This window comes from Nicotiana sylvestris, chromosome 8 (genome assembly GCF_000393655.2).
Source record: "Nicotiana sylvestris chromosome 8, ASM39365v2, whole genome shotgun sequence".
In the NCBI taxonomy this organism is placed as follows: Eukaryota; Viridiplantae; Streptophyta; class Magnoliopsida; order Solanales; family Solanaceae; genus Nicotiana; species Nicotiana sylvestris.
In genome coordinates this window covers 68172496-68184408 of record NC_091064.1, presented here as the reverse complement: position 1 = coordinate 68184408, position 11913 = coordinate 68172496, and the positions used below count along the sequence as shown (strand labels likewise).

The following is an 11913-nucleotide window of genomic DNA, read 5'->3' as shown; positions in this document are numbered from 1 at the left end:
AGTATCAGCCCTCATGGCCAGTCGGGATCGACTTGATGCACCCGCTGAGGCAAGGTACTTTTCTTTAGCTTTTGTTAGGCAGAACCCTGTAAAGCCAGTCTTGCCACTTTTTCTTTGTATTAGTTTTGGAACAGAGTTAGACCGAAAGTGATTCAGGGAAAAGTAAACAAAGGACAATAAAATGAATTTAAGGAGAAATGTCCCTTTCGGGGAGGAAAGAAGGACTTATCTGGGGTGCATACAGACATCAATAAACATGACATGCTTCTTGGACTGGACGCCCGAACCGTACAAACTTCCCCAACTTCTCATGAACTTATTATGACCCATATTTCAAAACAAAGAAATCTTGCCAGGACTCTTTCAGTGGTGAGAGGTGCCTTCTTTTCGATCGACGACGCCCTTTGCGGGTTTTCGCCAGTCGACCTCTCTCATTTCTTTTCTCACTGTCGCCTGGTAGTGCTCTTTACGAGTTTTCACTAATCGAGCTCTCTCATTTTAATTTCTCTGCTCATCTCCGCCTTATGGTGCCCGTAGGTTTTCACCGATAGGACTCTCTCATTTTATTTCTCTCATCTTGGTTGTATCAAATCCAAACAACTATGTTTTCTAATTCTGATGCCTTTGCCGATTGATCAGAAGGACTTGGACAAGGTTCGGATAAAAAGAGAATTGGATCATATTACAACTTTGGAACCGTTCGGGCGAGATCATCGCCGAACCATTACATCATTTGCCCCAGTTTCATTTTTTGGGAAAAACTGGATTTTTATTTTGTTGTGACTGAACCCTAGAGGGAGGCTGCCTACGTATCCTTTCGGAATCAAGTCGAACGTAGTTCAGGAAAGCATTTTGCTTTTGTTGTTACATTTTTTTTAGTTCCAAAGAGGATAATGAAAGAAAAGTAACCGGCTCGAAGGGTTAGCAAAAGGATTGGAGTTTTTTTTTGGGGTAGCGAGAATGAAAGCCTTCGTCATCCCAATCGGATAGAGCTATTGTTGTAGAAAGACTAAACATAGTACCTTTTGACCGCGTCTGCGTTCACAACTGCTTCGGGATCATTTCCTTCGATATCTCCCAAGTACAATGCTCATCTGGGCAATATCTTTCTGATGATGTATGGGCCTTTCCAATTGGGAGCAGATTTCCCTTTTGCTTCCTGATGATGGGGGAGAATACGCCTTAGAACGAGTTGCCCCACTTCAAAGTTTCTAGGACGCACTTTCTTGTTGTAAGCACGGGCCGTTCTTTGTTGGTACAATTGCCCGTGGCAGACTACGGCCATTCGCTTCTCATCAATCAGGGTTAACTGCTCCAGGTGGGTTTTGACCCACTCACTGTCTTCAATTTCAGCTTCCACAATGGTCCGGAGAGAAGGGATTTCGACCTTCGTGGGTATTACAACTTTAGTTCCATAAACCAAAAGATACGGGGTTGCTCCGATCGATGTGCGCACCGTAGTGCGATATCCCAATAATGCAAAAGGCAACTTTTTATGCCACTTCCTGGAACTTTGGATCATCTTTCTCAAAATCTTTTTGATGTTCTTATTTGCTGCTTCGACGACACTATTGGCTTTAGGCCGATAAGGAGTAGAGTTCTGATGCGTTATCTTGAATCGCTCACTATCTCTCCCATAAAATGACTATTCAAGTTTGCAGCATTGTCTGTGATAATAGTTGCAGGGATGTCGAAATGGCAAATAAGATTGGAGTGCACGAAATCTACCTGTTGCGACCAAAACACTCACGCAAGTGCACGCGATCGACAAGTAATATAGTAGTAAGTAGAGTATCGTTCCCACGAGGAATTGTGATCAACTTATCGACTGATGTAGACTCAAACAATTATCAATTCAAGCTAAATTATCACAAAATATATAAAGAACCAATTTACAACTTACTTAATAATTGCACAATAATTCAACACAAAATTACTACACCAATTTCACAATATGTTTATAACAATTTGGATAAATATATTCCCGGGTCATGGACTTGCTAGAAATTATGCTACTATTTTAGCTTAAAATGGATTTATTGAATTATCCGGGTTATTGATTATAGGGTTAATAATATTCATAAGAATCTTTCGAGTTCTTATGCATCTATTCAAGTTAAACTAATACCTATATGTCTATGGTATTAATATTAGCAAGAATGCATTTACAACTCCTATTTTTCAACCAAGCAAGGCAATTAAGTATAGTTCTATCTTAATTGCGAATCTTTCACCCGATGCCCAGGATCCGGATCTTGCTCTATTTGATTTTATATGCAATCAAGAATTTCCTTTTTCAAGTTTAACTCAAGATTCGTAAATAATATTTCACTGTTAGCTACGCAGTAAAATAATTAAAAGCAAAATCAAATAAACAACCCATAACAATAAATTCAAGATCTTCAATCTAAGCTTCAAATAACATAATTATCTAACATCCATGACCCAAGAATATTAGAGTTTTTAGCTACTCATAATTATACAAATAACAACAATAAAAATCTTTAAACATAATATACGTAAATACTAAGAGAAGGTTTAGAAAAACTCTTTCAATCTTTGCTCCAAGGTGATGTTCCTATTGATTTTTGATAGTTGAAGATGAGTTTCCTCCTCCTTCTCTCTCTAAAAATCAGATCTTCCACTCTCCATCTGCTTAACTCCAATAATGGAGTTCTTGCTTTATGTAAATTGAGTGGGATTAAGAAGAAATTCCAATTTTACCCCTTTAAACAACCTTTCCCGAAATTTGGACTAGCACGGCCGCGCACCTGACCGCGCTAGTCCAATTGTCCCATATTCTTGATTCTTTTCTTGTTCTTCCACCATAATTAATTCCGAGGGGTTTTTCATTTATTGCTCCAAAATGGTTCCAATCATATTTGATTTACGTAATATACGTGTCTTTACCTGAAATGTATACAATTCACTATTAAATCCCATAATTCATAAATTAATCACAATATATCATTGGAATATCATCAAGCAGAAGCATAAACAATAGCTAAATCACTCAGATTTCGCTTATTATCAACACCCCACACTTAATCCATTGCTAGTCCTCGAGCAATCAAACTATTATATTAGAACTATCTCTAAAGATCCCTTCACTCAACTATTTCCCTTAACGCATTACACCGAGAACAATGTACATATGTTGCTCCTAGCAGTGAACAATCCTAACTTTAAAGTTGAATCTCAAGTGCCATGCATATTCAAACTTCCTCAACTTGCTCTTCACAGAAGTCAAGATTTTCTTTTCTATCACAAGTCATATGCCCTCACCATCATGCCAATAAGAAATATTTGGTAATTACTCCGCACATTCCAGTCATATACTTATAATAATCAATTAAAGAACTCACTCTCACAATAAAAGTCACATGCATGCAATTGGTACCATAAGCTTGCCCTTAATGTAAATCTCTACTAATGTAGGCTAGCTCAATCCAAAATCAATTAGGACTGTTTCATGGTTGTAATGAGGGCTAAGGGACGGGTAAGATGTATTTAGGAATAGTGACTCATCCCCTAAGCACTTTCATAGATCACACGAGCAATTTTTCAGCATAAATTCTTCAACCTACTTCCCATTTATACACAATGTCATCCCACAAATACGCCCTTCTTCTTTAAGCACTCCATTAATTCATTCCCACTAACTAGAGCAAAACACAATGTAATTTTTCTTGTCACTCAATTTCTGCTAGTGGTGTATTCATTTACAACATAAGTGCACCTTTCATCCTTTTATTGGTTCCACTCAAAAGTCACCCCACACTTATTTCCTTCTTACTTCTTTTAGCGTTCTTCTCACAATTAAAGTGCTTTAAGAGGTAAAAGGATCAAAACACTGTCAATTAAGAACAAAAGTGTATAGGCTTGTAATGCGGGTGCCAAACAAAAGTCTAAAGGCTCAAAAGGGTTAACTAGGGACAAATTTTATTTGTGATAAGCAATTAAGCTCAAAAAGGTCAAAGAAAGTCTAACATTATTTTTCAAATCGAGCATCACCTAATATTTCGCTTTAATTCACATACCGGGCAAGTTCTAGACACAAATACAATGCATGGACTACACAAAAACTCACCACACATGGCATATGACTCATTCCAGATCAGCTCATCAAGACACTCCATTACGAGCATTCAATTCAGTACAAACATACAATTTAAGGCACTTTCAGTGAGATTCAACAATTAAGACTAAACGTTACACTTTAAGTTCTATTGTGTTCAGGTGTGTCAACGCTATGAGTTCTCTTTTATATATGCTAACTGAAAAACTACATATGCCCGGTTCAAAATAAACCCTTGGAAAAGAACCGTGGCTTAAAGAAAAACCAAGGGAGATTTGTTATACTACCTAAAAATACCAAAAATAAAAACAAAAATCTTTTTGTTGTTTTCAATAAGCTCAGTCCCTCAAGAACTCCTATCCAAAAGAATCCGTCATCGGGCCGCGCCAATATTACTACTAAAAAAAATATGTTTTAAGAACAATTACTCCAACAATACTAAATCACCAAAACATTTAAAAACAAAAGTGAAATAATCACGCAATCCCAAAAAATTATATATTGTACCATACCACCAAAATATTCCAACAATCCAAAACAATTAAAACAACCTAAAAATCCATAATAATTACTACCATCCGTCCACCCCACACTTAAACGTAAGGCATGTCCCCATGACTTTCATTTCTAAAAAGAAAAGAGGCAAAGATACTTCCCCGAAACTTCATTCCTGAACTGAGACAGTGTCAGGATTCACATTACATGCACGCCCCAATGCTTTGAGCCAACCCATAAATTTTTTCTCCGACTTGACTTGTCGGTCAGCTATCTCCTCCACACGGTTGCCCAACCCAGTCATAGTGATGCGAAGATCCTCCACGTCTTTTTCCAATGTGTTTTGACGAGGCAATCTGGTAGATCGGGAAGATGAAGCTGCTCGTGATAATGTTGTTGCTGGTGCTGCTTGTGATGCTGATCTTGACAGTCTCGCAGCTGATGACAGTCTTGCAGCTAATGCACGGGGTGCTTCTGGCTGCGCCTCACTTTCAACATTTATTGCCTCATTTTCCTCCTCATCATCATCGTCGTCATCATCATCAGAGCTGCTTGATTTTACCACCTCTACTACCTCCGTCTCTTTCCCCGTTGTCACCTTATCAGCTCGGAACTTGCTTTCATTTTCAACCAACCCATCAGCAGGTTGATATTCTGGCACACTAGCAGCCCTGCATAGTTGAGTAACTAGTGAAGGGAAGAAGAATCCATACCTCTTGATTTTGCAGCGAGCGAACATCTCATCATACATGATTTTAGCTATGTCAAAGTCGTGACCATTAACAAAACACCAGACAAGACAAGCTCGGGGTCCATTGGCTTCCGTTTTATTATGTGATGGGATCAATCGGGCCCATATGAGATGCAACCAGCACTTTGCTTCAAATGTGAGTGCATTAGAATGAAATTTCTGCCCATAAGTCATCCAGGAAATTTCCTTGCCAGGTGCCAAAATGGTCTCAAAGAATCTTTCCCAAATTTCATATATGGGTGCCTTACCATAGTTATAGAAGTCATTATGCTCCTCTGGAGGTGCAAGCAGCTGATAAGCAGTACGAATTGCCTCAAGTGAAGCATTCACTGCTTTTTGGCGCACTGTGACTATTCCATTTGTATGCTATGGAGCATTGGCATAAAATTCTCTTACAACCATGAGATTTGCTTCACCTGGTTCGTTGACGAATGTGTGTAAGCCCCTTCTCAGCAACACATCGTGCATATGAGGGCACAACCGCTAAAGTTTTCTCATGTCAACACCTCTTTCAAGAATTGGTTTCTTTTCAGCTTTTTCTACAAATCGGTCCTGAGGTTTGGCCGAAACAAATCTTGTATTATCAAATGGGCGTGCAATTGCTGCCTCTCGTGACCTAGCTCTGCTTGCTTGGTTGCTTGAGCAAGGACCTGTGGTACGTCTTTTTCTGGAGTTAGTCATTATACCTGCAAGACAATAACATATTAACATAGCCCAATCCAAAATTCGCGGCTCAATGGGGTTACTTAGACTTCACACTCATCATTGGTCACAAACTACATTTTCTTATTCATGGGGGCTTTTTCACAAACACATTGCATGCATTGTATTATCATAACCCCTTTTACACTTGTTAGAACAATAATCACCCTTATTCACCCATAAAACATCACCAATCAAGTGGTTCTCCTCCCCACACTCATCAACCAACAATACCCCCAAGTATTTCACTAATTTATACATACAATTTATGTACAATTAACACAACATATGTATAAACACTTCAACAGAAATTCGAAAAATAGCAATAAAAATAAAACTAAATTATCACTAACATTATTCTCTGTATAAAAGAACTATACGAGAATAGTTCACTATTATTACACAATACCCATCAATACTATCATTATATTTACTTAAAACATAAAAACAAAATCTGGAAAATAACAAGAAAAATAAAAGAAGAAAAGAACTTAGAACTTAAAACTAATTTCTTACTAACATTTCAACTTATAATATCAACACCATTCTTAGAAACCAACTTTAACAACTATAACTACTGTATTTGCATATAAACAAAAATCTGAAAAAAATAGAAAAATAAAAGAAAATAAAACAAGAATTCATACCTTTGTTGGAAGAGAATGGTAAAGAAGATGAATGTGAAGATAGAGAAGAAGATTTGATGGGGATTGTTTGGGAGAAAATGGTGAAGCAAAAATGGTGGAAGAAAGGTTTGGAGAAGAGAAGGGTTTTGAAGAGGGGAAATTGGGTTAGAGAGAGAGATAATTTGTTGGAATGGGGGTTTTTGGGGAGAGGGGCGTTCAGATAAGGGTAATTAGGGGGTAGGATAGTAATTTAATTAACAAATTAAAACAAAAACAAAAAGAAAAAGAAACTAAAAAAATGAAAAATTTCACTGAACTAGCGCGGTCAAATGCGCGACCGCGCTAGTCAGGTGCGCGGCCAAGACAGAGAGCCACTGAACTAGCGCAGTCAAATGTGCGGCCGCGCTAGTCAGGTGCGGGGCCAAGACAGAGAGCACCCAAAGTAGCGTGGTAAAATGCGCGGTCAGGTGCGCAGCCGCGCACCTGAACGATTTCTGAATTTTTTTTTTTTTTAGCATCAGCCCTCGTTCACCTGTATTTATTAGTACACAATAAACATCATATTCAAAAATACCATGATCGTTGGGTTGCCTCCCAACCAGCGCCTTATTTTACGTCGCGGCACGATGCCATATTGCATTATACATCAATTAAATCTACTGAGGTTTTGTGACGTTGAATGTCACCACCCCAATAATGTTTAATTCGTTGCCCATTTACCAAGAAAGTACCACTTGAATTTGTGTCTCGTAATTCAACTGTTCCATGAGGAGTCACGCTTACTACAATGAAAGGGCCTGCCCAACGAGACTTAAGCTTTCCTGGAAAAAGCTTTAACCTTGAATTAAACAAAAGAACTTCTTGACCCGGCACAAACTCACGATATTGGATATGCTTATCATTCCACCTCTTGGTTCTTTATTTATATAACTTGGCATTTTCATAAGCATGCAACCGAAACTTATCAAGTTCATTGAGTTGTAGCAGTCTTTTTTCACCGGCTAAGTCCATATCCATATTTAGCTTTTTGATTGCCCAATAGGCTTTGTGTTCTAGCTCAACAGGCAAATGACATGCCTTTCCATAAACCAACCTGTATGGAGAAGTACCTATTGGAGTCTTGTATGCAGTTCGGTAAGCCCACAATGCATCTTCTAACTTACCGGACCAGTCTTTCTTATTTGCGCTCACAGTTTTCTCCAAAATCTGTTTTACCTCCCTGTTTGACACTTCAACTTGACCACTCGTTTGAGGGTGATATGCAGTAGCAACCTTGTGTCTCACACCATATTTTGCTAGGACATTTTTCAACAATTTGTTGCAAAAGTGTGTTCCTCCATCACTTATCAACACTCTTGGAGTTCCAAAGCGTGTGAAAATGTGCTTCTTTACGAAACTTACCACTACCTTCGCATCATTAGTAGGAAGAGCAATGGCCTCAACCCACTTAGACACATAATCAACTGCAACCAAAATATATATGTGCCCATTAGAATATGGAAATGGTCCCATGAAATCTATTCCCCAGACATCAAAGAGTTCTACTGCCAAAATATTTTGTAAAGGCATCTCGTGCTTCTTCGTGATCGTTCCGGTTCTTTGGCACCTGTCACAATTTTTAACAAAAGCATGTGCATCTTTAAATAATTTTGGCCAGTAAAAACCTGATTGCAAAACCTTTTGTGCAGTTCTGTCTCCACCATGATGACCTCCATAAAGAGAAGAATGACAGTCATGCAATATTGCATTCATCTCCTCCTCAGGGACACACCTTCTTACCAATTGATCTGCGCATTGCTTATATAGAAAAGGCTCGTCCCACTTGTAGAATCTCATATCAAGTAAGAACCTTGTTCTATGGTCAGCTGTGAATTCAGGTGGAGTCACCCCACTTGCAATGAAATTCACATAATCAGCATACCACGGGGTTTCATCCGAAGTGATAGCTAGCAAATCTTCGTCAGGGAATATTTCTTTGATTGATTCTCCCTCAGTGACATGGCCTCTATTTTCCATCCTGGATAAATGATCTGCAACCTGATTCTCTGTTCCCTTTCGATCTCGAATCTCCAAATCAAATTCCTGCAAAAGAAGAACCCATCGAATTAACCTTGGCTTGGCATCTTTCTTTGCAAATAAATACCTTATAGCTGAGTGATCTGTGTAAACTATGACTTTTGTCCCCACTAGATAGGATCTAAACTTATCAAATGCCCATACTACTGCGAGCAACTCTTTTTCAGTAACAGTGTAATTCATTTGAGATGAATTAAGAGTTCTACTCGCATAGTGAATGGAACAAAATATTTTCTCCTTCTGCTGCCCCAAAACAGCTCCAATGGCTATATCACTTGCATCACACATCAATTCAAATGGAAGTTTCCAATCTGGAGAAATGATAATCGGTGCAGTAACTAATCTTCGTTTCAGCTCATCAAATGCTTTCAGACAAGCATCATCAAACTTGAAAGATGTATCTTTCTCAAGAAGCCTGCACAAAGGAGATGAGATTTTTGAAAAATCCTTGATGAAACGACGGTAAAAGCCCGCATGGCCTAAGAAACTGCGAATGCCTCTAACGGATGTTGGTGGAGGTAATTTTTCGATTACTTCCACCTTTGCTTTATCCACTGCAATCCATTCTTAGACACTTTATGCCCTAAGACTATGCCTTCACGTACCATGAAATGGCATTTTTCCCAATTTAGTACCAAATTTGTTTCTTCACACCTAGCAAGGACCTTATCAAGATTCATTAAACATTCATCAAAAGAACATCCAAATACAGAAAAATCATCCATAAATACGTCCACAAATCTTTCAACCATATCAGTGAAAATAGCCATCATACACCTTTGAAAAGTCGCAGGTGCATTGCAAAGACCAAATGGCATTCTTTTAAATGCATATGTCCCATAAGGGCATGTAAATGTGGTCTTTTCTTGGTCTTCTAGGGCTATAACAATTTGATTATATCCCGAGTAGCCATCCAAAAAACAGTAGTATTCCTGCCCGGCTAATCTATCAAGCATTTGGTCAATGAAGGGAAGGAGAAAATGGTCTTTACGGGTGGCATTATTCAATTTTCTATAATCTATGCAAATCCTCTACCCAGTAACAGTTCTAATGGGAATCAAATCATTATTTTCATTTGTTACTACGGTCATTCCTCCTTTCTTTGGAACAAATTGGACTGGACTTACCCATTTGCTATCAGATATTGGAAATACAATACCTGCATCAAGCCATTTAATCACTTCTTTTCTTACCACCTCTTTCATGTTCGGATTTAGGCGGCGTTGTTGTTCTATGCTTGGCTTGTGCTCTTCCTCCATGAGAATTTTATGCATGCAAAAAGCTGGACTAATACCTCTTATGTCGGACATTGTCCACCCAATTGCTCTTTTATGCTCACGTAGTACTCTTAACAATTTCTCCTCCTGCAATTCAGACAAGTCAGCCAAAATAATAACATGTAACGTTTTAGAACTACCCAAATAAGCATAATGAAGATGAGAAGGTAAAGGCTTTAATTCCAATTTGGGAGCTTCTTCAACTGAGGGCTTCAGAGGAGGACCATCTAGCCTGTTCAACGATTCAAAGGGATTAAAACCTTTTATATATTCACATGTTGCATTCAAATTATGTTTCATCTCCTCAACCTCATCATTAATCTCTAAACTTTCAAACAACACAATTGCTTTTTCTAAAGAATCCTGCAAATATACACTTGAGGTAACAAGTTGTTCATCAATCTCCATGACAGATATCATAGACAATTCTTCATACTGCCGAGGAAGTTGAATTGCTTTATATACATTAAAAACAGCTTCCTCGTTGTCAACTCTCATGATCATTTTTCCTTCTCTTACTTTAATTATAGCATCACTTGTAGCCAAGAGAGGTCTTCCCAATATAATAGGAACTTTTTCATCGGCCTGAAAATCCAAGATAATGAAATCAGCTGGGAAAATAAATTTCCCAATTTTCAGTAGCACATCTTCTATCACCCCTTCCAGGTAAGCTATGGACCTGTCTGCTAGTTGCAACATCACTGTGGTGGGTTTTGGAGCTCCCAAACCCAATTGTTTGTACAAAGACAATGGCATCAAATTTATGCTTGATCCCAAATCACAAAGTGCATGACCTACGTCAACATTGCCTATTCTTACAGGGATAGTAAAGCTGCCAGGGTCCTTAAGCTTTTGAGGAAGCTTATTTTGGACCCTTGAAGTGCACTCTTCAGTAAGTGCAACTGTTTCAAATTCAGTCAGTCTCCTCTTGTTAGCCACAATGTCTTTTATGTATTTGGCATATTTTGGAATATCACGAATCACATCTACCAACGGAATATTCAATTGAATCTGACTAAACATAGAGAGAAATTTGTTGAACATGCGATCGTCATTTTTTTTCTACAATCTTTGTGGAAAAGGTGGTGGTGGTCTTGGAATATTTAGAGGTGCTGAAATTGTATCACCTTTCCTTACTTCATGTGTTGCTTTGGGAATTAATTCACCTTCAGGTATTTGCTTGTTCTTTTTCTTTGATGAAACTTCTTCTAACTCCCTTCCTGTTCTAAGTGTAATTGCACTCACTTGAGGATTTTTCACTGTATCACCAGGAAGTGCCCCTGCAGGTCTAGTATTTTGATTTGTAGCCAGTTGTCCCATTTGCCTTTCAAGATTTGTGAAGTTCATTCTGAGTTGCTGATTGTCTTGCAACAATTTTTTTAATAAATCATTTGTACTTTCTTCTGCCTGTTGTGGTGGCCTTTGAGGTTGATTAAAATTTCCTTGGGGTCTATATAGATTCTGATTTGATTGATTTCCATCCCAAGAGAAATTAGGATGATTCCTCCAATTTGCATTGTAAGTGTTCCCATATTGTGCCTGTTGGTTCATCGGCCCTCTGCTTTGTTGCCCCACATAATAAATAGATTCAGGATTCGTTGGGCACATATCACTTGTGTGATTATCTCCATACATTTCACAACAAACTGACATTTGTTGAACCTGCTGCATTGGTTGTGATGGTCCCATTGTCATTCTGGTCATTTGATTTGCCAATTTTGCTAAATCTGCTCTCATGGCGGAAATGTCATCCAATTCAAGTAACCCTGCTTTCTGTTTCATTGCTCTCCTTGGTTCTCCTTCACCTTGCCAATTATGATCATTAGCAGTAAAGTTATTTAGCAGAAGTTGTATTTCACTGTATGGTTTTGCCATGCAACTACCTCCACAAGCTGAATCAAGATTCAT

The 11913-nt window shown here is 38.4% G+C and overlaps 1 pseudogene; it reads right to left on the bottom strand.

The window, feature by feature from the left end:
• Positions 1 to 4742: 4742 nt before the first annotated feature.
• LOC138875172 (uncharacterized) lies at positions 4743 to 11913 on the bottom strand (annotated as a pseudogene).